Source organism: Ailuropoda melanoleuca, chromosome 15 (genome assembly GCF_002007445.2).
Source record: "Ailuropoda melanoleuca isolate Jingjing chromosome 15, ASM200744v2, whole genome shotgun sequence".
Taxonomy (NCBI): domain Eukaryota; kingdom Metazoa; phylum Chordata; class Mammalia; order Carnivora; family Ursidae; genus Ailuropoda; species Ailuropoda melanoleuca.
Window position 1 is genome coordinate 78,909,810 of NC_048232.1, and position 26,324 is coordinate 78,936,133.

A 26,324-nucleotide genomic window follows, 5' to 3' on the forward strand; every position below is an offset into this window, starting at 1 on the left:
TGGAGTGTGACACGTTGTGCCGGACCCTGGAAGTCCTGCTCGACCACCACCTCCCAGCTGTGCAAGCTTCTGTAAATGTCCTCACCTACAAAATGGGGGTGATAAGAGAGCTGTGGGCCCCATAAGGCAATGTACAAGGCAACCTGGCATGGTCCTGGGCACACAGTGGGTGTTGGTGTGCTAGTGCTGAGGTCCTCATGCTGAGCTCCCATGTGCCCCGCCCCGTGCCACACTCTGAGATTAGAAGGTGTGACACATGGCCTTCAGGAAATGTGGCACCTGGTTGAGGAAACAGGCGATCAAACAATTAAATCCCAAGGTAAGGGTCTAAAAGTGTGGCAGGGGCGTCCGGGTGGCTCAGTCGGATAAGCGGCCAACTCTCGGTTTCAGCTCAGATCATGATCTCAGGGTCCTGGCATCGAGCCCTGTGTTGGGCAGGGAGTCTGCTTGGGATTCTCTCTCTCCCTCTCTCTCTGCCCCTCCTCCCACACTCACTTTCTCTCTGCCTCTCTCAAATAAATAAAGAAATCTTCAAAAAAATAAAAATAAATAAAAGTGTGGCAGAAGTAATTATGCCAAAGGACTTCAGTAAAGGACAAGAGATAAACATATGCTTTGAGAGGCCTGAAAAGGTTTCATGCAGGTGGGATAGGTTCCTAGCTGCTGAGAGAGACAGAGACAGAGACGGAGAGAAATGGAGGTCTAGCCTTCCAGCAGGGGGGTCAGCATGAACAAAACCCCAAGGCAGGAAGTGAAGGCTGGTGGGCAGACGGCCCCTGACCCTGGACTGGAACAAATTGTCAAGAAGCACTTGAGTGTGAAATCCCAGGGCCCCTGACTGGGCTTGAGTCTTTCCTTGAAAATTTCACAACAATGCAACGGATGCCACTGGGCGGGGGACAAAGTTGTTTTCTTATCCAGCATGTGATCTTTGAAATGGCATTTACAGCTCCAAAGCAAAGTTCAGTTTCAAATTGCAAGTGACCCTCAGGAATGAGAGGTTTATTCATTGTAGGGGCCGAGGGCTGGTCACCCCCAAAATCTGCCACTATGGCATATTGGTTCTTTTATTTATTTTACAGATTTTATTTGTTTATTTGAGAGGGAGAGAGTACGAGCAGGGGGAGGGAGAGAGGCGGAGGGAGAAGCAGACTTCCTGCTGAGCAGGGAGCCCAGTGCGGGGCTCAATCCCAGGACCCTGAGATCATGACCTCAGCAGAAGGCAGACGTTTGATGGACTGAGCCACCTTGGCACCGATGGCATGTTGATTCTTTTAAATAAAAGTCACTCAAGAGAGGGTTTGTGCAGGAAGGACACTCAGACCCTCCTCCATCCCCCTGGAAGCAGGAAACAAATCCCCCACATGAAAGGCAGAGATAGCAGGAGGTGGAGAGACACCCCCATCTCCAGAGGTGAGAAATGGAGAGCCAAGAAGGCTGTAGAAACAGCCCTGGTTCCTTTTACTAACGTACTACCCCAGCCCAAATGCCGTTGAGAATTCCTCACTAATTGAGCCTCTTTATTAAAGTTACCTGTTCTTTGACCTGTGACTTCCTCCCAGATGTATTGTCTCTTTGTCTAAAAAGTAAACAAACCGCCTGCCTTGGTCCTTTCTTTCGGTCTCAATTTCATTATTGGGCCTCCCTGTGCCTGTAATAAAACCCTGGCTTTTTCTCCTGTGAATCTGTCTCTTGTCCATTTTACTCTCAGTCCAGCTGGAAGACCTTGAGGGGAGAGAAGACTCTTCCTTCCCTTCACCATTCATTCAGCACCTGCTGTGTCCCCAGAGCCCCGCTGGGGCTGGGGGTTCAGCAGCAGACAAGATGGACGCCACTGGGCTCTCTGAGCTCGCTTTCCAGCAGGAGTCACGTGGGAAGCTGCTTCCCACACGGCTCCATCAGTTCTTTCACCGCCACGTGTGCAAAGGTGAACGTGCAAAGGGACAATGACTGGCACTGGGGTTCAGGGTGATCCAAGCCTGGAAGCCTCTGGCAAGACCAAGGCAGAAGTGTCACAGGGAGCCAATCTCCACCCCACGCTGCTGAGTGCCATTCTCCTTCGGGCCCCTCTCAGGACTCTGTATGAAGAGCCAGGCCACACTTACGGCCCCAGAGGAGAGGAAGGTCGAGAAGCCAGGACCAGGGACAAGAACAAGAACCGGGACACGGGTAGCTGCCAAAGAAGGGCTGGCTGGGCCCAGACCCCTTGGGGGAATTAGGGTATCTAATTCCCATAGCAGCTGCTGGCATGTGGAAGAAACTCCAGCACACGTGAGTTGCATGCTTGCGGTAATCCTCATCGACCTCAGTTATAAACGAAGGAAGGAATGCCCAGAGGGTCTTAGAACAGGCTCTAAACTACACAGCTAGGGACAATTTCAGAATTCAAACCTGGGGCCGTCTGGCTGCCCAGCATTTGCCCTCTCCTGCCCCATGCTGCAATCCCCAGATCACATGGGGAGAGCAAAGAAACAGATCCTCACTCCAGCTGGGTCCTGGCCCCCTTTTGCTGACCTGAGCTGGGCTCTCTGCAAAAAGCATCTGGGAGCTCTCCCTTGAGGGGGCGGAGGCAGCGGGACAAGCAGCTTCCCAGGTTTGGTGGGAATGAGAGGAAGGAGTAAGAATCCTCTCCTGAAGCCCAGGCTCACACAGCCAATGCTGGCCTGTCACCAACACACCTTCTTTTAGGACAGGAAAATGCTCTCAAATAACTCATGCAAGGAGGTGTCTTTCAAGAGTTCTGTATTGCATGGAGCACTGGGTGTTATACGCAAACAATGAATCATGGAACACTACATCAAAAACTAATGATGTACTGTATGGTGACTAACATAATAAAAAAATAAAAATAAAAATGAGGAGTTCTGTGACCTCCAGAGCTTGGGGTGCAGGATCACAGTGCAGACTGGTGTCCAGAGCACTCACTCCCTAGCACAGGCTCTGCCAGCCCTGACCTGTGTCTCCGGGGCAGAGGGACCCTGAGGTCTCTGAGCCCAATGGAGAAGACAGAAGGTAGCAGGCGGGGCTCTGAGTTCCAAACCTGCCAGTACCAGCCGTGGGACCTGAGCCATGCAGCGGGGACACCCTTACACATTCATTGATTCAGCATTTCCTGACACACATACTTGCCCGGAGGGTTGCTATGAGGCTTGGAGGAAACCAACAGGGGATCGGAACGTGCGGTACCAGCCACAGAGCACCTCACGCCTGGTGGGCAGGGCTGGCAGGACCATTTCCCACTCTCTGGTGTGATCCCTGGGTGAGAACAGTCCTGAGCTAGCCACATTGTGCCCTGACCCTAAGAAGCCATCCAGGGGCATGTGGCCACGGGCAAGTCACTGGCCCTCAGCTTCCTCGCCTGTAAAATGAAAGGGGTCCGCGGAGTCCAGCGCAGATCCCAGTCTCAGCACCCCACCCCACCCCCGCCAGCTGCCAGGGCAGGGGTGGCTAACATTTTCTATAAAGGGGGAGTAAATGCTTTAGGCTTTATGGGCCTTAGGGTCTCTGTAGCAAGGACTTAACTCTGTTGTTGGAGCTCAAAAGGAGCCGGTGCCTAAATGAATGGGTATGGCTGTGCTCCAGAAAATGTCACTTCCAAGACCAGGCATATTTGTCCCCCAGCCCATCATTTGCTAACCCCTGCTTAAAGGGACCCCAAAATACTGCTGGACTTCGGTGGTGATAAAGAGGATTTGAACACAAACGTCTCTGTGACTGGACACTTTTTTCGACCACCCCACCAACTCTGTCCTGCCGTGGACTTGTGATTCTCTTAAAACCAGGGTAACCCCCATGAGGACACACAGCAAGCACCTTCCTCCTTCAGACCAAACTCCTAGCTAGGTGATGTTGGGAGAGTCCCCCCACCATTCCAGGCCTCAGCCTCCCACCTAAGTACTTTTCAAAGACCTCCTCTAGGACAGGGGCAGCGGGGTGTCCCGGGGAACAGCCCCCGAACACTGGTACCAAGACCTGCCCCCCACAAAGGTAGACACTGGGACTCAGGGAAATGAAGCAACTTGCTTGATGTCACAGAGCCAGGAAGAAGTGTTGAGACTGGGACCGGAACCCATTCCTTTGGCACCAGAGGCCGGAGCACCTGTCTCCACCCCACACATCTCTGCTGGGATAATTCCAATGGCCCTTCCGATCCACTTGTCTGAGTCCTGGGAGGGTGGAGGACCCCACAAGTGGGATGAGAAGGACTGCAGAGGGGAGCCAGGGAGCTCCTTCCATTACATAACTATGTTCCAGGCTGTGATCTCAATTATAGGAGGTGAACAGATAAGGAATCAGGCCCAGAGAGGAAGAGAGACTTGCCCAAGTTCACACAGCCAGGAAGTGGGAGCCAGGACATGAACCCAGGCCTGTCGGACCCCACGCAGAGGGCTTGGTTGACTTCTCTGGCCATGCTCTTCCCCTCCTTTTTTTGTGCTCAGAGAGAGGCAGGAGCCAGGGAAGACATAGTCTGCAGGTGGCATAGAGGTGAGATCCCAGGAAGAGGGCGCCCCACCCCCAGTGCCCTGTCTTGAGGAAACCTCCCAAGCCCACAGGTGTTCATGAGTCCAAGCTGGGAACCGTCGAGAGTGGGCCCCCTCGTTCGGGTGGGGAGAAGCCTCTGCAGCAGGGAACAGCAGCTAGTCCAGCACCCGGGGAGGGTCTTCAGCTGCCAGGAATTGCCTGGAGGTCTTGAACTTCTGAACCTTCTCACCTCCACCTGAACCCAATGAAATAGCCTCTTTGCTGTTATGACTTTACAGCCTCGATTGTAAATTCTTCCTTGATCCCACTTTATGGCTGCAGGGTGAAAGCATGTGCCCGGGGCGTAGCTGTGGGGGAGAGCACCCCCCGGGCTTTATAAAGTGGTGCGGGCCCAGCTAGGAGGCATCCCAGGGCTGCTCCAGCAGAAACCGTCCACGGTCCCAGGGAGGACAGGCCCCCAGCCCAGGCTCGCCCCTAGCAAGGCCCAGAGGAGCCCTGACCTTGAAGCAGCGGCCCCAAATCCTGCCTGAGCATCTAGGCAGCCGCTGGCATCTTCCTGCCCGGTGTCCCCCGTGACCTCGAATGACACTGAGAAATGAGCCAGGTTGTAAGACGATCTTCCCTCTACAGAGGATGGGCCTGAGGCCCAGAGAGGGGGCATGTCCAAGCCCACACACACAGAGCCCAGCCAGGACGAGAACTCGGGTCCAGAGCTCTGACACCACCGTTCTTCTCACAAACTGGTGTCTATGGGGCAGCATATTTTAGCAGAATGGGGTTGGCCTCATGGCCCCCTCAGCCGTCCTGGGGCAGCAAGTATCACCCCTCCAATTTGCAGATACATTCTTGTATCACACAGGTGTTCATAAAATACCCCCACATCCTCTGATAATGAAAGGAAGCCTCACCACCCCTGCTCTCCACAGGAGGGCCGGGCATCAGCACCCCACTATCCCCCCAACCCTCACGCCTGTGCCCTGGGGAGCTGGAAGGGGAGCCAGGCCTGTGCAGCCCCACCCCTTTTTCTTTCCAGGCTCCTGAGAGCCACACTTTCATGGGGGGCATGAGCCCCCCTCTTGCTCTTCCCTGGGGAGCCCTGTCCATGGAGGGATGTGGGGAAGGAGTGAGCGTGAGGGGCGGGCTGTCAGACTCTGGCCTCTGGAATGAAGCCACATCCGCCAAGCTCAGCTCAATCAGTAGTAAAGATGCTATCCTGGCCCCTCTGCCTTCCTCCTGCATCTCACTCCCAGGCACAAAGGCTGGGAGGTGGAGGACACTAGTGTGTTTGGAGGACAGTACGGCCCTCCCATTCCACAACAACTGTTCCTCCCTAGGCCTCTTTCTGTGTAACGTCTACCACTCCTTGGCTACAAAGTCTTTGGAGGCCCTGACTTGTGACTGACCAGAAGGAAGCGGCCCAGGGGATGGAGGAACAAGGCTCTAGGACTGGGGACCAGTGAGCAGCCAGAGATAGTCCACGTTCAAGACTACAGCCTCGGAGGGGGGCAGCGGTGAGGAACAGGCCCTGCTCTGGGTTCGGGAGCTCTGGCTCCAGCCTCCACTCCCAGCCGGACTTGCTGGCCCTCTTCATCCCATCACCTCAGCTTTCTGGACTCCAGTGTGAATAGGGTAAAGACAGGACACCAAACCAGAGGATTTTGTGAGATCAGTCCAGGGCTGAGATCTCGATTCTGTGCCTTTTCCTTTAGACCATGGTCCTCAACCCGGGCAGCACGTGAGAACCTCCTGGAAAAGCTCTCATAGAGCTCGATGCCCAGGTCATTCGACTGCTGAGCTATAATGATGCCCTGCTTCCAGCGAGGAAACTTGACTTTGAAGCCTGAGCAGCAGGACAGAAACTGGGCGGCTGTGGAGAGGTGACACCAGGAGGCATCTGAGTATGAGGAACGGACTTAAAATAAGTCTCAGCATGATGAGTCCAGCTGGGTTTTGGAGTCAGAAGGACCCCAGTCCCAAGTCCTGCTTCCCGGCTCACCAGGAAAGCTATTCACTTGCTTCTCTTGAACAGTTCGTTTGTGAAATGGCCACAGTGACTCCTCCTGCAGACGATTGCTGCGGGGATTACAGAAAAAGGTCCTGCAGGCCATACAATAAGTATTCAGAAATGTCAGCTTTTATGATCAGTGGTACACTGTGCACACCCCTTTCCAGGGCAGGCGGGTAAGTGTGGCAGTTAAGCGTGTGGGCTGGGAGCACGGGTGCCTGCGTCCAAAACTGGCTTACTTGCCTGCTAGCTGGGGGTCTTTGGGTGACTCCCTCTTTCCCCGACACTGGGGACACTGAGAGGTGACGTTGTCCTGGTAGTGAGTACAAGTGCCTACCGCGGTATGAAGCAACGGGAGGCGTTCAGCTGCTTTCCTCCGGCGGTGGAGGCCCGGGCACCCACTATGTGGGTCCAGGCCGTGGAGAGACATCGGATGCTAAGTTCAGGAGTGGCTCTGCCCTGGGGACAGGCACTTGTTTCCTCGTCCTGCCTCCTGGGCAGAGTTGAGCAAAGGGATGTGAAATCACTTTATAGAGCTGGAATTACCTTCCTGGGACACAGATGAGGCCAGGGCAGAGGCCAGAGCTTCCAGGCCCACTAGGGAATTGCATCTGTGGCTTTGGTCCCAGCACAAGTGCACTGAGCAAAGGTCACAAGCTCTCCACATCAGAGTCAATGTCGAAACTTCCTCTTCCAGGTAGAGCTCCTCTTTGCCCCCGTCTCAGGGTCCAGGAAGAAAAAGAGGAGTGGCCTTGGAATCAGGCAGACCTACCCTGCGTCCTGGCCCCACTGCCTATCAGTGATACTCTACTCCTTGTGGGCCTCAGTTTCCCCATCTGTAAGATGAACATAGGTCCCTAGGGCAGGGGTGCATCTTAAGGATCAAGATGCTTTGCAAGGTGCCTGGGTGGCTCAGTCAGTTAAGTCCTGGGATCGAGCCCCGCGTCGGGCTCTCTGCTTAGCGGGGAGCCTGCTTCTCCCTCTTCCCTCTGCCTACCACTCCCCCTGCTAATGCTCTATCTCCCTCTCCCTCTGTCAAATAAATAAATAAAATCTTAAAAAAAAAAAAAGGGATCAAGATGCTTTGCATGAACATGCAAAACCTTCCAGAAATCCTGAGACAAGGCCCTTCCCCTTACCAGCTATGGGATTGGGGGGAAAGGACTTTGTCTCTCACGACCTCAATTTCTCTACCTATAAAATGGGTACATAATGATATGTACCTCACAGAGGTGTTGTTAACAAACAGTGAGATAATGTCAGTAAAAATTAGGACACTTCCTGGCCATAGTAAGTACTCAGTTCACAGTAGGTCATAATATTGTCACTGTGGCTGGTCCCATGGCACCTGCTTCTCTCTGCCCCTTCTCTGCAGGGCAAGGATGGCCATCTCCTCTCTGCAGTCCAAGACAATCTTTAGAGCAGAGGATCCAAGGCCTTTGAGGGGGCTCAGCCCCCTGAACCCCCTGAGGCGGCGCCCCCAGTCCCTGGGAAGGAAGCCATCGTAAGACAAGGAACTCGTAGCCTAGATTGGCTCATTGTTCAGCCTGGCTGAGGGGAGTCCCTCCACCTGGACTTCTTTTCATCTGTCCTCACAAATCAATAACTGCTTACCTTGGAGGAGTTTTAATTAGTTAATGCCTCCTGAGTGCTCTGTTGATAAACTAGCCTGCTATCATGCTAAGTGTCTGCCTTATGGTTGCTATTTTTATTATTATTGCTGTTGTTATGAGATCTTCATTCCCTGAGCCACATAGCTGGCTTTCTAAAAAAGACCTTGCTTGAGCCTCCTTCCCCAAAACCTGGGGAGAGGGACCCTTCTGGACAGCTCACCTCGCCACTCCCTCCTCCACCACTCTGTACCCGCCACCCAGCGGAAAGAGGCTTCCTTCCAAACCAGGAAACCTCCAGCCCACATGGTCTTTGCTCTCCCAAGCCGCAGAGTCATCCGGGCTCTCTGACCCTGGCAGTGAGGTTCAGCCCCCCTCCATCAGCCATCTGAGGAGAACAGTAGGAGAGAACATTTATTAAGCGTCAACTGTGTACCGGCCGTGCTGCAGTGTGCTTACTGCCAGTACCTCCTCTGGTCTTCAGGGCAGACGCCAACACAGGCTCTGTGTTCCCAGTGGAGTTGACTGAGGCTCCAGAAGGTTAGGGTACTTCCTCAAGGTCACAGCGTCAGCAGGGAGGGGCATGTGGAGCTGAACACTGGTGTGTCTTTCTGGCTCACAGGCTCCTAAGCCCCCAGGGCACCTTTTCTGGCCTTGGCCAACCAACTTTCCTTACTCTATTTACATCCTTGTCAGAGGCCCTGGTTCCTCAGCCTGCCTGCTTGTCTTGACCACTTTCAAACCACCCCCACCTACTCCCCACTGTGGGTTCTGGCTGGCCAGTGGGGCAGGACAGGGGCACAGGGCATGGCCTCTCCCTGTCAAGGCACACTCCAGAGACCCTTGTGATCACTACTCCAGGGAAGAAGGACACCAATAACAAAAATAACTCCTTCTTGGAGGAAGAAGCAATATCTGGGCTGCATGGCAAAGGGAGTCATAGCCTGGGCAGAAGGAGTAGGAAGGCCTGGGTTCAAGCAATGCACGTGCCTCTCACCAGCAATGCGACCCTGGGCACTTGTGGAACAAAGTCCTTGACTATGAAATGGCCATCCTGGTGGCATGTGCCCCACAGGGATGTCAGGAGGGTTAAGTGAGAAAAGCTATATGAAGGGCTTAACATGCTAACCAGTGCAAAGTGGTCCTTTTCGCTGTTCGTAGTAATTATTACTAACATATAACAAGCGTCACCCTGGGTCAGGTGCTGTTCTGGGTAACTGTCTCGTTTTATTTCATTTACTTACCCCCTCCCCAAGAACACTCTGGAGATTCTAGTTTACATTTGGGGAGCCTCCTATTGTCGCCATGTCACAGACAGGGAAAACGGGCTGAGAGAACTGACTTGCCCAAGGTCATGCATTCTTTTTTTTTTTTTAAGATTTTATTTATTTATTATTCGAGAGAAAGAGACAGAGCAAGAGAGCACGATCGGAGGTAAAGGCAGAGGCAGAGGGAGAAGCAGACTCCCCATTGAGCAGGGAGCATGACGTGGGGCTCAATCCCAGGACCCTGGGATCATGACATGAGCCGAAGGCAGATGCTTAACCAACTGAGCCACACAGGTGCCCCCAAGGTCACACATTCTTAACTGAACTTTATTTTGAGAAATTTGCTTCACATGCAGCTCTAAGAAATAACAGAGATCCTGTATACCCTTTGTCCTGTTCCCTCAATGGTAACTTCTTGCAAAATAATATCACAACCAAGCACCTAGAACTTTCCACCACCACAAGGATCCCTCATGTTGCCCTTTTGTACCATACCCACTCCCCTCGATCCATAACCCCACCTTAACACTGTTTAGAGAACTTTCTTTATCCCTCCTTTAGGGTGGGTCTGTTGGTGACAAATTCTCTTCATTTTCATTCACCTGAGAATGTCTTGAGAATGTCTTCATTTCTGAATGATATCGTCACTGGGTCCCAGAACCCAGGTTGATGCTTCCCAGGGATCTCCCCACCGTACTGTTTCCAAAGCCCCAGCCAGTCTACCTTCTTCTCTCCACCTTCCTGGGTCTTGTTATGTTTGTTTTCTCTTTAATGTCCAGAGTCTTCTGCTGTGCTTAGCAGGAGGAATAGGGAAAAGTATGTCTGTGCAATCTTCCCAGAAGCAGGCGTCATACACACACACACGTATTAATACATGATAGAATCTGGTTCAAACCCGGGCAGTGAAGGCTCAGACATGATCACTAGGCTGGCTACTCCAGCCACCTGAGTTTATTCAGCTGTGCTCCTCGGGGACTGCCCTCCTTCTCTCTGTCCCCATCACCCCATCTAGCCACAGGCCAGAACTCTCTTCTTGAGCACAAGTTTGAAGTCCTGTTGGCCGAGCACAGACATCTTTGTAGAATGCGGACAGAGACCCGTCAGAGGTCCCGTGCTCACATTCCACTGGCATGTGAGCTGAGCCATTTAATTATGCATGAGGCCCACTTACTAAAGCCCAGATACTTGTTCTTTCCATTCATTCATCCATTATTTAGTGAATGCAAGTTACTGGGGATACAAAATCATAGCTGCCTTTTAAATTGTGCTCTAACTTTGTACCAGGAACTTTGCAAAGCACTTTCCGCATCAGCCACCGCTTGGGCACATTTCCAATCTTCTCTGCCTCATCTCTTACTCCAGTCACTACTGTGGGAAGCAGGGCCTTGCAGCCTTGACCAGTTTTATGAGCATACCACTGACGATGACTTTCCCACTTCCTGTCCCCAGGTGCCTGGGGGACACCCACTTGGCATGGGCCACCAAGCACACTGAACGCGCAGGCCAGCTGACACCCTATTGTATGATTCTTGGCCGATGGGAAACAGGACTGGTGGATAGATACTTCCCTCTTTACTTCGTTGGGCAGACAACTCTGAACCTAACCCAGAAGGCTCTAGAAGGTACTCTGGGACCAATATTCTAGTCCTCCTTAAGGTGACCAAACTCTTATCTAAAGGATAACAGGTCCTTATGTTGGCTTTCTTTCTTTCCTGTGTTTATTCCCCCAAATTCTCACTCCTCCTTCCGGAATCACATTCCCAAATAAGCTACCCACACATAAATCTTTGCAGGAACACAGGCGAAGACATGGGGGGCTGCAAGTGGCCCTAGAAGGCAAGCCTCAGGATGACATTCCGGAACTGTAGAGAACCCCTAGAATTCGGCATGATGGTTCCTCAGACCTCATCTGTGGTGGACCAGGACAACACACAGAGGGACAGTGAGACTCTAAGCTATATGGCGGCTGTGGCCCTTGACCAGCCTAGGAGAGATAATAATTAGAAAGACTATGGAGTCAGGCAGCTTTTCTTAGCAGCTTGAGAAACCCTGAAAGCCACTGACAAGCCCAGATCAGCAAAATATCAACTCAGGGCAGAGGCGTCCTGCCTCTGTGGCAGCATCAGAGCTCGCCTCCTCTCCTGCCGGGCAGAGTGTGCTGAACACCGGGCCTGGGAGCTCATGGGAGGGTGGAAGGAAGCCGAATGCAGAGCAACGAGCCCCCTATGATAATCAGGGGACTGAACAGAGCCCCAAGACCCGAACACGGACCGATGGGGGGACGAACCTGAGAGCAACACTCGGCGGGAATGCCCCTTGAAGTTGGAACAGGGACGCTGTCATGGAGGTGGGGATGTTGGAGCAGCTCTGGCACGGCCTCGAGAACGGGGCCAGAAGACTTGGGGGGCAGGAAGGCTAAGTGGGTTTATCCTGCAAGATGGGCAGACCCGCCCTTTACTGAGGCAACAAGGAATACATGGGGGGAGTCAGGCAAGGCCAAAGCAGAGTGAACCAGCATCTCTGAGAAGCATAGAGGCAGCTGTCCTCCGCAGGTGACCGTTCCAAAATGTCATCCTAAGGATCGCTTTCTGGGGCCACTTGTAATCCCCAGTTTCTTTGCCTGGGTTCCCCCAAACGTTTATGTGGGTGTAGTTCATTTGGGAATATGGTCCAGGAAGGAGTGAGGACCAAGAGATTCAGGTGGAAACACTACCTACCCCAGGATCTCTGATGCCCACGGGTGCAGGACAGCGCCCTGCCCTGCCTTCTACAGGTGATGAGACCAGACTCTGAGGGCGGGCTGAAGGCATTCTGACCTTTCTCTCATCGGTGTCTCAGGGTCTTCAGGAACGAGGCCAGGGAAGCTTGCAGCAGCCTTCATCCTTCCCGACCTGGGTGACCCCGTCATGGTTTTACGTTCCACTGCTCGCTGACAGACTCGTCACCTGTCATGAGGGCAGAATCCATCACTATTATCAATAGCGGTAATGGATAATTAAACAACAAATGGCTAATCTCATTAAGCCATTTATTTAATTAATTAATTTTAATTCACGTAATTAGTTAATATGATAATGCTTTCCTTCATCCGAAGACAGCCCGCAGGCTCTCCAAGCTCCGTGTACTATTATTAATGGGTTTTCACACATTGGGAAGGAAGAAGTTTGGGGAGCTGCTCAAAGTCACAGAGTGGCCCGATGGGGGTCACTGAGCCTGTGGGGAGGCCCACTGCCCTTTATCTGCTGATGCCAGGGCCCCCGCCATCCCCCCCTTAGGCACTGTGCTCTCTCACGTCCCTCCGGCCTCCACACTTGCCCTTTTGGCTGTCTGGAGAGCCCACCTCCTTTTCTCCCTGAGCAGCGACATCACCCGTCCTTTGGAACTCAGCTCGGGGGGAGGGAGGTCACCTCCAGCAGGTGACCAAGGTTGTCCCGGCTGGGTTAGGTGGCTCTCTAAAGATGCCCTGCATAGTGGACGTCACGCTGGTGGAGTGTCCCCCAGATTAGAATGCAAATCTTTTGAGAAAAAGGGCTGGGTTAGGACAACATCGACACACACAGCAATGACCATCTTTCACTGAGCATCTTCTCTGCACCGAGCATTTTCCCGGGCACACTGCCAAGAGCCACCTTTGATCCTCACCCATCATTGAGCAGTGGGAACAGTTTCCTTTTATATATATATATATATATGGAAACAGAAACTTCAGGTAGTCAGGACATTTGCCCAGAGCCACCCACCACACCTGGGACACAAACTCACGTTCAGGTGGCTCCTAAGCCTTCTCCCTGAACCACGACGCTAGACTGTCTTATTTGTCCTTGAAGTCTCTACCGTAGCACGGGACCCACTTACTAAGGGCTTGTAGAATGCATGAAAGCCCTGGATGCCCCCCTAACAGATGCGGATCCCATAGGAGAGACACAAAAAGACCCCAGGCCAAAGGGAGAGTGACGATATGTTTGGAGGAATTCTGTTATTCTATTGATCGTTCCCAGTAACGTTTAAGGACATTAAACATTTTAGTCCTGTTGATGGGATTACATTTTATTCCAAGGGTTAAAACCGCAAACAAAAATAATGATTCCATTAGTTGAAAATGGTAATAATCCTGGTGAGTATGAATTTTATTGCTATGGTAACTGTAAAGCCCAGAGATAATAAATAAAAAGTTCCCACGTGTTGTGGGAAGTACATCTGGTTGCCGACACTCCATCAGGCATCATAATTCCATTAGTGGTTAAAAATTGTAATAATACCCCTGACAATAATTTTTATTGCTATACCTGTAAAACACAAAGATAAGAAATAATTTTGTCAACTGGAAAGTGGTGATAATAACTCAAAGGTGTTAGTGAGACGTCTGTGCTTTGGTTTCAGTGTGACTAGCATCTTGATTTGGGGGCGGTAACACCTGAAACAGTGACTCGAAAGCTGTTTTGAATGGAAGCCATTTCTTTCTACCATTTCTCTTGTCTTCCTGGCAAAGAAAGAAGGTGCTCTTGAGGGTAACCCTGCATTTTTGCCATCCATCCCAGGGCTCAGTCTTCCAATCTGGTAAATGGGACCATGTGGATTCTGTTTCAGTTTAGACTAATGTTTCAGGATACAGCCATCCGGGACAGAATGGTGACCCTGGCCACAGGAAGCCTCTGATTTGGGCGAAGATGGATATTAACACCATGCACACACTTGGGCTTGCCCATTGTTGGGAGGCATCGGGAGTGAAGGGTAGGGATGTCACCCCCTGCGGAGCTGGTCTTTAAGACACTCACCCAGGAGCTACCTCAGCCTGCCCCCCAGAGGGAGGTGCCTCTCAAGAAGCATCTGGAAGCTGCTTTCAGCCTCACGTGTGTGCCCCAGACTGGCTGCCCTGCCTCTGGAGAACACTGGCTCTTTTTCTCTCCCAAGAAACTTATCTACCCCGGAACTGGCCTGGGATGGGGATTCCGGGAAATGGCAGCTCCCAGCCTCTGCTCAGCTGTTAAAAGACAGACGGTGATGCTGAGCTGGCCACACACAACCAGCATAATTAGTAAGTTACTCTTTGATGAGAGCCGCAAAGGGCAAGCACAAGGCTCAGAGGGATGTGTTAGGGGGACCTGAGGGACTTTAGAGATTCCAGGAAGGCTTCCTGGAGGAAGTGACACTTCACTTGAGAAGCAGAGGATTTGAGAAAGATCCATGAGAGCAAAATGCTGGAGAGAAAGCAAGCAACTAAAACCAGGGCCAGGACTAAAGCGAGGCAAGCCAGGTGCCTGGAGCGTGAACCTCGAGGAGGCAGTCACCCCTTCCAGCGCCTGGCCCCCACCCGGCCCTCCTGAACCACAAGGAGCCTGGCCGGCTCCAGCCTGAGCTGAAGGATCTTGGGGTCATCTAGCACTGGGATGGTTGGGTGTTAAAAAGCATTCAGTGCCTCCTAATTCCTCTCTTCCAGAAGATTCTGGGCCCTTAAAGTACAAGTGTGGAGGCCATGACAAGAACAGAAAGTGCATCTGTTGTGGTGAGCATAATATCATGTACAAACTTGTCAAATCACTCTGTGGTACACCCAAAACTAATGTAATGTTGTGTGTCCACTATACTCAAATAAAAAATTAAAAATATTAATTAATTAATTAAAAATGAGATTTTTTAAAAAGAACAGAAAATGCAGCTCAGGACAGGTGTCCCTGGGGGGCTGAGAGACGGGGGGGGCGGGTGATAGGGACACCTGCTGGTTCTAAAGCTTCAGCCCACCATGCTCTGAGCATAGCAATTCACCCAGAAGCCTTGCATTTTGATTTGATCTCCTAAATCCACTTTCCCCCACTGGGAATTATTTATCCATTAATTACTTTATTCATCAAACATTCATTTAATGCCTCCCATATGCCAATCACTTTCATTTCCATATTGTCCTCAATCCTCAGGCAATGGGAAGGTAGACACGACCAGTCCCATTTTATAGATGTGAAGGCTGAGACTTAAAGAAGTTAAAGTAAATGCCAAGGTTTGCATGGCTAGCAAGTGGCAGAGTTTTGATTTCAGCCACATCTCTTGCCCCCCAGTCTGGTGTCCTTCGCCTCACACTAAGGGAACCAGGTAAGGTGAACACATCAAGGCTGAGAATCAGAGATCGCTAGTGAGTTCCAAAGCAGGTACACATTCACGAACCGGGAAGACCAGACCAGGGGACCTACAGGCTCGTAGGAGATGAAAGGGCAGTCTGCTGTTTTAAGATCATGACAGAGGAATTAGTGTCCTCATGTGCAAAATTCAGGCAATAATCCCTCCCTTGCAGGTGTGTTGTTTAGAGCCATGATGTACATCTGTGCAGGTTGTGCACTGCATTACTCTAGAGGGCACTATCCCCGGTATCATCATGGATTTGTTTATTTACTATTTTCAGTTTGCAAATTTATTAGTTTTCCAGTGGGTGGCAGGAAAGTGGATAAAAGAATAGGCACCGTTTCCTAAATCCCACAAAAGTGCCCTGTGCACCAGCAGGATTTCTAGTGTGAGGCTTCCAGGAGACCGTGTGTATCTAGTCACTGGCACGGAGAAAGCCCTTGATAACCACTAGCTTCCCAGCCCTTCTGCCATGAGGACCCACACCCCTGCTGGGCCTGCCTCACAGTGCCGTTTTGAAGATGAACTAGGATAATGGGTATGAAAGTGTTTTCATGGGCACACTGGGCCACTGTCAAGTGCAGGGAATGAATACATGGTCAGGGACATTAAGGAAGGCCCTGGCACCAAGGCTAGGCCTGGATCTACCCAGGGAACACATTCTGTGCTTCCTGTGCCAGCTGGGCCGAGGCGGGCTCAGGCGGCAGGGCCCCTGTGCTGAGCAGAGGGGTCTGTCGCTCGCAGAGGGGACAGGGCCCTATGGCCCAGCAGTGGCAACCCTCAGACCCTCCTGTCAAAACAATCTGCAGTGCTTCCATGGTGACTGTCCAAGGAGCGGGGGAGAGAAGGACACACACCATGGCCACAGCTCAGGAGTCAGGGAGAAGAGATGGACAATTGGGGGACCCAGGAAGTGGGAAGACCCCAGACAAGAACTGGGGGAGAAGAGGGAGCGGAAGAGAGTAAGAGAGAGGCCGAGGGACATTGGAGACAAGAGATCAGGAGAAAGACCCAGGAATGATGTGAGTGCGTGTGTATGTGTCTGTCTGTCTGAAACACACACACAGAGGAGGAAAGGAGAGGGGACAGGAGGAGACAGGAGGGGACGGGGGGGCAGGAGAATGCAACGCAGGCAGGACAGGACCACAGGGCTGTAGAGGGACTGTTTGCAGGTCTCAGCTCCGCTGTTCGGCTGTGCCATCATGGGCAGGTCCCCTAATGTCCCCCCGCCCTGTTCTCTTCACCCTGGCTTCCCACCACCCTTCCCCACCCCTGCCCCACTCCTTGGGCTGTTGCAGGTCCTGGGAGAGGACAGAGGTCAGCCTTGGGAGTGTGGCGGACTGACGGAGGGTCCCGTGACGGTGGTGGTGACGGGCTTTGGGTAGCTCCTGGTTTGGCGGGGCACAGGCGAGCCCTGGAGTCTGTCTCTCATGGGACTGGGCAGGAGGACTAGCAAGACAGGGGGCTCCGGGGGAGCCATGCGCCGCCTTTCACCAAATGGCAAGGCCAGTCCGGGAATACTTTGTCTTGAGCCCTGGGAAGCACTGACAGCCCACAGGTGCCCTCCCCGTGACACACCCCACACCAGGCTCTTTGGGGACTTGGAAGACGTTGACAGGACAGCAGCTGTGGCAGAGAAGCTGTAGAAAGCCGGCCCATGTGCCTGGCACTTCTCCCCTCTTCTCTGAGTGTGAAAAGCCCATAAAACAATTGGAACCCCATGTGGCCCTCCTGCTCAGGAGGGCGGCTGTTTGTGCTCTGTCGAGTGTAATCAGTGCCGAGATAAGGGTCCCCCTTGCAGCTGTGGGAGAAGATAGGCAGTCCCATAAACCTGGGTCACTGACAGGGCACGGGGGTGAAAAGGCAAAGGGAGGAGCGGGCAGCACCCCGCCCTGTTCCAGAGAAAGTCTCCAGCTGGAATTCTGACCTGGGGTGGGAAGGGGGGGTCGCAAGCACCTTAGTCAGTAGGTCCCTTCTCTGGGTCCATCATGCTACCTGGCCCAGACTTGGGAAAGCTGGCCAGTAGATGGTTACCCACTTTTCACCAACCACCAGGGTTGATCTTGACCATACAGCTCAGCACAGCAGCTACAGGCAGACCAATGATCAAGTACTGAACCATTTCTATCCTGCGCCCACAACTCTGCCCCTGACCCGCACCCCAGAACCACCCCTACCGCCCAGCCTCGGGGAGCCGCAGTGGGGGGGGGTCCTGGCCTTTCTAGCCCCCTTGCATCAGGTCTGATTAGACAGCGCAGGCTCCCGCCAGTGCTTCCGCACAGACGGGCTCCCCTACCAGCAGCCCCGGTTCACTGAGCAGGAGGATCTTAGAGGAGAATGGCCCGCCTGTGTTTGGAAGCTGGAGGGCCAGGGAGAGGTTGGAGGAAAGGGAACAACCCTTCAGTGCACGCCTGGCGTCTGCTGTGCTTTTCCTTGAATGCTCTGTTTCCTTTAGTCCTGACCATAGGGTAACAAGATAGAAGAAGTCCTCCACCAGATTCCCTCCAGCCTGACTCCCAGAGAGCCGTGTTGGCACATTGCTAAGGATGTACGGAGCAAGCCCAAACTCTCGGCCATTCCCAAGAAGGAAAGGAAATCAAGCCGTGCCCATTATCAGGGCCTGGCAGTGGCCTGGATGTTCTTGCCGTGTGGGATAAAATTCCCAGGAACTGTGGACAGGCAGTGTAAGGCCAAACCTCTTTGGGGGAGAGAAGGGAAAGGGGAAGGGAGGCCAGTGAGCTAACAGTTTCTTTTTGAGAATCAAGATGTGTCCTCAGCCATCACTTCCACCCCTTGATTATCAATTACTTCATCTGTAAAACGAGGGGCTTGGATTTGATGACCTCTCCACTCCTCTGATTCTACAATTCTCATCCAACCACTGATCCACTGGAAGGAAGGAATATCTGTGGAAGAAGCCATTCAACCAGGTAAGAGGTAGCATGTCTTGCCTTAAAGAGTACAAGTTTAGGAGACAGACCTGTGCAGGGCTGCCATGTATGTTTGTTCAGGTCGCACACTGCACAAAGGCATTCTGTCGAGGAGGTGAAGGGGTTTGCTGAAATACTGCCTGGGTTCAGCTCACGAAGCTGTGCGTCCGGGTATGGGGCTTCATCTGCCTGTAGGACGCACCTTCGAATGTGCACAAACGTGCCCTAGGAGCTAGTGGCAGCCTTGAACTTGAGAATTCTATCTCTGTTTTGATACTTTCTAGCTCTGTGACCTCAGGCAACTAGAGAACCTGAACTTCTATGCTGTCATAACAGAAATCGGGATTGTCGTTTCCTGGCAGAAATGATGTGAGGCTGAATCAAGAATGTATCTCCAGTACCCAGCCCAGCCCCTGACCCATAGCAGGTGGTCAGCTGCGTTTCCCTCCCACCCTTCCAACCTGAGTCTCCCTTGGGGAAATGTTCACTGGGATTCTGGTGTTGGAAACGACTACCCTTTACTGGTAATTCTGCCCGTAGAGACTGTCTGCCAATCGTCTTGTCCTGGCATGCCATTTTCATCCAGAATGTTTAGCCAGGGTAGGACATGTGGCCTCCATACACTCAGGGAAGCTGAGACCAGATGAAGTTTGGGTGAAGACATCACACGATAATTGTATGAGTGGATTTCATTGTTGGGTGTGAACCCAAGCACGTTCAGCAGGGAGCACCCTCTCCCTAATGGTTCCTGCATCTCCCCCCAACTCTTGTCTCTTCCATTTCCCACTTAGGAAGGACAAAGACTGAAAGGTGGGCATGGAGCCCAAGCATTGAAGCTGGAAGACCCCGGAGAGGTCATCTGGTTCCATTTACTCATCCAGGAAGCACAGCAGGCATCATTAGGCATCATCTAGTTACCTTACTCTCTGAAACTCACTCCCTGCCTTTCCCGCGGTGCTGAGAACCAGTCCTAACAGCTTTCTCAGCAGGCATGATCACCCCATCTTGGAGCTGAAGAGGCACCAAGGCCAACTTGGACATCCTTTGTGGCTCTGTACTTATCTGCACGCTCCCAGTGTGTTCTGGGTTATTCGTTCATGATCAAGTCTTAGCTTTGAGACTGCGCGATCCTAAGATTTTTGTCTCCTAGAATCTGGGGAATGTGAATATGTGTGGAAAAATCTGAGACATCACTTTGTATACATTGGGCCCTGCTCCAAGCCTGCAGTGGCTTCTCTATTTCCTATAGGAGTAAGTCAATTCCTTTAACTAGCCCTCTGCTACATGCCCTATGGACAAAGACATAATTAACACTTCGTTTATCCCCTTAAGGAGCTCGCAGTCTGCTTGGGAGCAACAAGGATGGGTGCAAAGGAAGCCAATAAGTACGTCAGAAACCAGGAAAACAGCAGCCACGGGAAATGCCGCAAGGTGACAGGGAAGGGAGAGCCATGACACGTGCATGGGGACTTACGGGCCTTTGACTCCGGAAGGTATTTATTCCAAACTGTCATTTTACAGATCTATATGAGAGCCAGAGAGGGACGTGAGTTATCCAAGGTTGCACAGGGAGGTCGAGGCAGAGGCAGGTCTAGAACCCAGGACTCCTCAGTCTGCTTTTAGGTTCTCTTTGCTCTATATTCAGTGTTTCTCTTATGTGTTTCTTAGTTTTTAAGTACCCTTCCTTCTAGAGCACATCCATAGCCTGGCACTGTGAAAACAACACCAGGATATTTCGCAAGGTACCTGGAGCCCTGAGTGCGACTCTTGGTCCTCTGCTGTGTGACCTTGAGCAAGATACTTAACCCGTCTGAGTCTCCTTTTTCTCTCATCTGTTGTCCATCTACCAGATTCCAACTCCCTTAGGGCAGGAACAGCATCTCATCTGTCCTCCCCATGACTGAACTGGGGGGCTTTGAGAAGGACAATCATGAACAGGCCCAAGCAGGAATGTTCAGGCGTCTGGTGCTTGGGAGACACAACTGAGCAGGAATTAAATGTTCAGAGAGTGTGAGCACATGGATGTCTTGAGAATGGATGAGTGAAAGACAGGAAGGACAGAATGTGACAGGAGAGGGGGGTCCTTCACCTCATTGATGCTCCGAAAAACTGATACCTACTAAATGTGGAGAAAATGTCAAAGGCTCAAGATTGGGGGAGCCTGGGTGGCTCAGTCAGTTAAGCGTCTGCCTTCGGCTCAGGTTGTGATCTCAGGGTCCCAGGATCAAGCCTCCAGTTGGGCCACCTGCTCAGTGGGGAGTCTTCTTCTCCCTCTCCCTCTGCCCCTCCCCCTGCTTTTGCTCTTTCTCACCCTCTCTCTCTAATAAATAAATAAAATCTTAAAAAAAAAAAAAAGCTGAAGACTGTTGAAAGGTTTGGTCAGCTGACTGCTCGGGTCTCTCCTGACTCCATCACTGAAGAGTTGCTGGCTCCTGGCTCCCAGCTGCTGAGAAGGGGGGATTTCAGTCAGTCCCCACCTTTGCTGTCACCTGTAGGACCATGGGCAAGTCCCCTCACCTCTGTAAGCCTTGGTTTCCTCATCGGGGAAGTGGGACTCACTGACCCAGAGTGGATGGGAAGAGTCTGATGAGGGGGTCTGCAGTCCCGGGCAGCCCGTGGTGGAAGGCACCCACTGCACACATGTCCGTTACCACACATCTCAGTCCAGGGACCCCAAGTTACATCCATGAGCTACGGGGACCAGCAGTGCTGGGCCAGAGCCTGGAAAGAATGACTGCTGCTATGGTAATTGGGCCTTTTAAAGCCATTTGCTCATTTTCTCCCCATCTCCCAACAGGTGGCGAGGCTGAATGCAGCACATTCCAAATGTGCAGAAAACCCAGCACGGGATTGTTTAGGAGACAGGCTGGGCTGCCTAATTAAAATGGGCGCATCCGTAGACGGGGACATGTCTCTCCTGAGAGCCCAGGAATTCTGGGAATCAACGCTCAGCCATCAGCAAACATTCTCTCTCCTAGGCACTGGGACTCCAGGAAAAGTGAGTCAGAATCCCGACTCCAGAGGCCAGTGAGGCCCTCGTTCTAGTGGGGAATAAGGCAAAGAGGGAAACGGCAGGTCAAAGCCCACAGCAAAAGGCATCACAAGAGGAGGACCTCCAGAGTCTCTGGCAGGGCTTTGGGAGCTCATTGGGACACAGAGGAGGGGTCACCTGGGCCAGTGTTGAAGGGTGAGGAACAGCACCTGGAGTGGGGAGGGGGCACTCCAAGCAGAGGAGAGTACCCGGATCAGGTCTGGGAGAGGGAGGCTAGGAGAGAAAACAAGGTCCCTTTGCTTTTCCCACAAGAGAGCCCCACAGCCAGCGGCATCACAAGACGGTGAGGCCGGAGCCAGCTCCAGGCCCCTTGCCCGGGAGAGCAGACCAGTCTGGTCAGCTGTGCCATCCAGCCGGCTCCAGGCATGTCATACCAGACTTCCAGCATCGCCCAGCCTCACCCCCTCATGTTGGAGATGTGTGTACCCCCCCACCTGCCAATCACCCCATCCTTCCTTCCAGGGGAGCCCAAGAAACACCTCCTCCAGGAGGCTTTCCCTGCCTCCACGGGCGGACAGGCTCAGACCTCTTGTGGAATTTGGGCAATGCACTGGACTTCCTGTCTGCTTCTTCACCTAACTGTGAGCTCCCCGAGGGCAGGGGCAGTGCTTCCTCTGTGTGCTCGTCACAGCACAGTTTGATCTAAGCATTAGGACAATTATACTGACAGTGAGGAAAATACAAGCAAAAAAGTGAGGAATTTATTGGTTCACATAATGGAATTGTGATGGTCAGGGTAGGGGGTGAAGGGGTAGCCACACAAGGAGAGACCAGTTCCAGCACGCAAACACATTCTGGACGCCCCTCTCGTGTCCATCTTGTGTCTCTATTTCTCTTTGCTGGCTCCTCTCACAGATGAGTCATTTACCCTCTTGGGTCCCATGGCGCCATCAACAAACCCATACAAACAATTCCAGCCTTCTTAGGAGGTCAGCTCCAGGAGCAGCTGGAAAAGCCTTCACCAGGCTCTGTCCAGGCTTAGTTACCAGGTGAGCTCAGGTGGGAGATTCACCTGGGCCAAGAGGGTCAAAGCACAAAATCAGGGTGGGAGGGGCCTTAGAGATGGGCTTCCACACAGCACCGCACCGCACCGCGCCAAGGACCTGGAGCTGGGAGGCTCTGTGGGTGGTAATGTCACCCAATTCGATGACGGGAAGGTTGTAACCTGAGTGAGAAGGAACTGGGGCATCTACTGATCGATCGGCTGCCACAAGCCCGACCCCAGTGAGCATGGGCTGTGCATCCAGTTGATCCACTTCTCTCCGAGGTGCGTGAACAGGAAGAGTGGAAACCAAGGCATTGACATGCACAGGTTAGCTCTGGACTCACACAATTCCTGGGCTGTGCTCACTCGAAACCGACTTCCTGATGGAGATGGGCCTGTAAGCTGCTTCTGGGCCTTTCCGGAACGGCATCAGTAAGAAATCATGGGGCACAGGGCTAGCCAGAGAGAAAAGCTGAACTCAGAGGCAATTACTGCAGAAGCTCAGCTGCTCCTACTCATTGCTACAGAGCTGGGACAGCCATTCAAAATGGTCCCAAACTGTGTTCCTAAATGGACAAATCACTGGATACAGGTGGCCCTGGGGAAGGGGGCCTGATCTAGGACAGAGCCACTCCCTTCGATCGAGTGCAGTGCCCAGGAGCCACCAGCAGGCTCCAATCCCAGCAGCCAGGGCTGGGAGAGAGATGAGTCCCTCGAGCCTGGAGGGGACAGCTGGTCTACTACACACATTCCTCCCTACCAACCTTTGATAGAAAACGATGTCTGAAGGATTTGGCAAGAAGCCACCGTCAAAAGAATATTATGGATGCTTGATCATAGGATGAACATCCCTAGGGTTTAATAAGATCTCAGAGTTGGAATAAGCCTTAGGGTTCATGCAGTCCAGAACTGTCAAATGAGTGGCCTTGATACCGCCCTTCTCCCACTCCACACCATGGCAGACATCACTAATCAATCACAGCCTTCTTCTTTTGATTGTATCAAAGGGCAGCCAGTACCAATCAATCCCTGACCTGCAAGATAGGACCTACTCCCCTCATCTTCCAGAGGAGGCCCTGCTTAGACGGGCAGCTCACAGCCGTGAGAGGCAGAGCTGGGGTGGGAGCCAGCAGACCACCCTCCCTGCAGTGCTCCTTCCAACAGTGCTCACCTATGGGCATTTGTCCAGAGAGCAGCCACCACTGGGCACACAGTTCAAACTCAGCTCCCTTGCCCTGTTGAAACCCTGTCTCAGCTAGCCGGGCCAGCAGCAGGGCCTGCTCGCTCTGCCAGATGCTGGGAACTGGCCGCCTCCTCTGTCAGCCCTGCTGGGAGGAGGGGTGGGTTTGCACCAGCGCTGATTTATATCACCCTCTCAGCAGGCTAGTGGGGGCTTCCTATCAGCTGCAGCCCGGACACTGGGTGGCCTTCAACAAGCACCATGGGCTAATTCTGGTTGTATCAAGAGCATCTCCCTGACTTGAGAGAAAAGAAATTCACATGCACAGAAAAGCGGGGAGAACACCCAAACACATTGTCACCAATGTGCTGCTGTCTTTAATCTCCATGACAGTTGAAGTTGCAGCCAGATGTGGCAGCCGGGTAGACCCTCGTGGGAGCTGGCAGGTGATTAGGGAGTGGGGACTACAGCCCCTCAGTCCCAGAGTGGACGAGCGACAAACCCAAGGATATCCACAGAGCCCCCCATCCGACCCAGGACTCCCGGCATGCAGGCCAGGGCTTTTCCCGCCGCAGTCTACTGCCTTCCAAACAGGGCCACAGCATGGAACCAGGGACCAGGGACCAGCCACCCCGTGTACCCCGGCTGCTCTGGCTTCCTGAAGGGGCGCTGGCACTCGGAGCTCTGTTTCTCTCTCCTGGCAAGACCAGAGAGGTGCCTAGAATGATGCTGTCCCATGTCCAAGAAGAGGGGAATATGCAAAGCCAAGGAGGAGGAGATGCCAACCACCCCCTCCCCGTGCAATCTAAGTCCCTGTCATTGCCTCTTTTAGAGTCTCTAGGTCCAGTGTTTACCCGCATCATAGTCACAGAAGGGACCTGGAACCCCATATGGGGTGAATTGTGGCCCTACCAAAATTGATGTGTTTGTCCTAACTCCCAGTAATTTACAGCGTGAGTGTATTTGGAGAGAGGGTCTTTAAAGAGGTGATTAAGTTAAAACAAGGTCATTAGGGTGGGTCCTAATCTGGTATGACTGGTGTTGTTATAAGAAGAGGAGATCAGGACGCAGACGCGCACACAGAGGGAGACCGTGTGAGGACACAGGGAGAAGACGCCATCTACAAGCCCAGGAGAGAGGCCTCAGAAGAAACCAAACCTGCTGGCACCCTGATCTCAGACTTCCAGCCTCCAGGACCAGGAGGAGATATGTTTCTGTTGTTTATGGACCCCCCCCCGCCCCGGCCTGTGAAACTTTGTGACAGCAGCCCTAGCAAACCAATACAGACCCCCCAGTCCTCCCATCGCCTTCTGGCCTCCATTCCTGCTTCTTTCCTTCCTCCCTCCCCACCATCCCACTCTTTTTCGTTCTCCATCTCTGAAGATAACCTTCGTCACTCATTCTGCAAATGTTTAGCCAGCAGGACAATGCACTGGTTCCTGGTGATAGAGAGATGAATAAAAATTTGCATTCACTTGACAAATACCCACTGAGCACCTAGTAAGTGCCAGGCTCTGTTCTAGGCATTGGGTTATGATGATAAGCAGGACAGAAGCAATCTTGCATTCAAGGTGCAGTCTGCTGGGGAGACTGGCATACAAACGTCTTCCACCAGGTTCCAGGTGCAAATTCTAGATGGAGTCTGCACTGGGTGCCCAGCTGCTCAAAGGAGGAATCACAAACTCCCACAAGAGTGGAGAGAAGAGGGCCCAAGAAGCCAGGAGGGACAGGTGGCACTTGTGTTAAGCCCGAAAGGATGAGGAGGAATTCTCTCTCCCTCTCATTCTAGCAAAAGGTATCCATCACGAAGCAGGGCTCAGCGGACATTTGCTGACCACATGAGCAAATGTAATTAAATTAGGACACCTGTCTCGATGGACAGACGGAAATGGGGGGACAGAGACAAGGGACAGGCAGGTGGTGGCAGAAAGAAGAAAAAGAAAAGAAACTCACCCCAGAGGTGTTAGCCCTCCCAAGGTGACATCTGCTCTGATCTGAAAGTTAATTATGGTATTTGGATGTTTTATTTTCCATCCCCCTTAATAATTACAACAGAACCCAAAGTGTGCAATAACACTGAATCGTTATAAAATGAGATTTAATTATCCTCCCAACTCACAGGAATTAACAGGCTTCGAAGAAAACACAGCCTTTAACATAGGCATTTGCCAAAGCAGGTGTCTCCCTCTTGATCCTTCCAAAGGGCCGAGTCAGTGGCTTGCCCTCCCCCCATCACAGAAGTGTGGTACTCGGGGGCACAGGGGCACGTGCCCTTGGAAGCAGTCTGGCTGGTCTTCCTGGGTTAGGGGTACTCTTAGCAGACAGAACTGTAGATTTATCTATTCAGGGTTCCTTTGCTCAAGAGAAATGTATGGAATGCCTACTATGTGCTGGGCATCAACCATCCTAGTTCTTGGGGAGACAAAGGGAGCAGGGCAGGCGAGGTCCATCCTTGAACACCGAACCCTCTGGAGCCAGGGAGACAAGGCTAATAAGCAAGGGAAATATCAGAAGGTGAGATGGGTTGCGCAGAGCATTTAAATCCAGTGTTGTGCCCAGGAAGGGGGGAGCTGGCTACTTTGGACCAGTGACCCACCTAGGCAGGCTCTCTGAGAAGATGACAGTTCAACTGAGGTCTAAATGAAAATCAGGCTCAGGGGACAGCAAGTGCCAAGATCCTAAAGCAAGGAGGAGGGACGGG

The 26,324-nt window shown here is 52.4% G+C and overlaps 1 long non-coding RNA gene across 3 annotated transcripts in view; it reads right to left on the bottom strand.

The window, feature by feature from the left end:
* Positions 1-26,324, bottom strand: part of LOC109490605 — a 206,965-nt gene that overhangs the window by 97,947 nt on the left and 82,694 nt on the right. For all 3 annotated transcript variants that reach the window (XR_004620693.1, XR_004620692.1, XR_002143939.2), the window contains exon 3: positions 12,182-12,310. This is a non-coding gene — a long non-coding RNA (uncharacterized LOC109490605). The remainder of the gene's footprint in view (positions 1-12,181; positions 12,311-26,324) is intronic.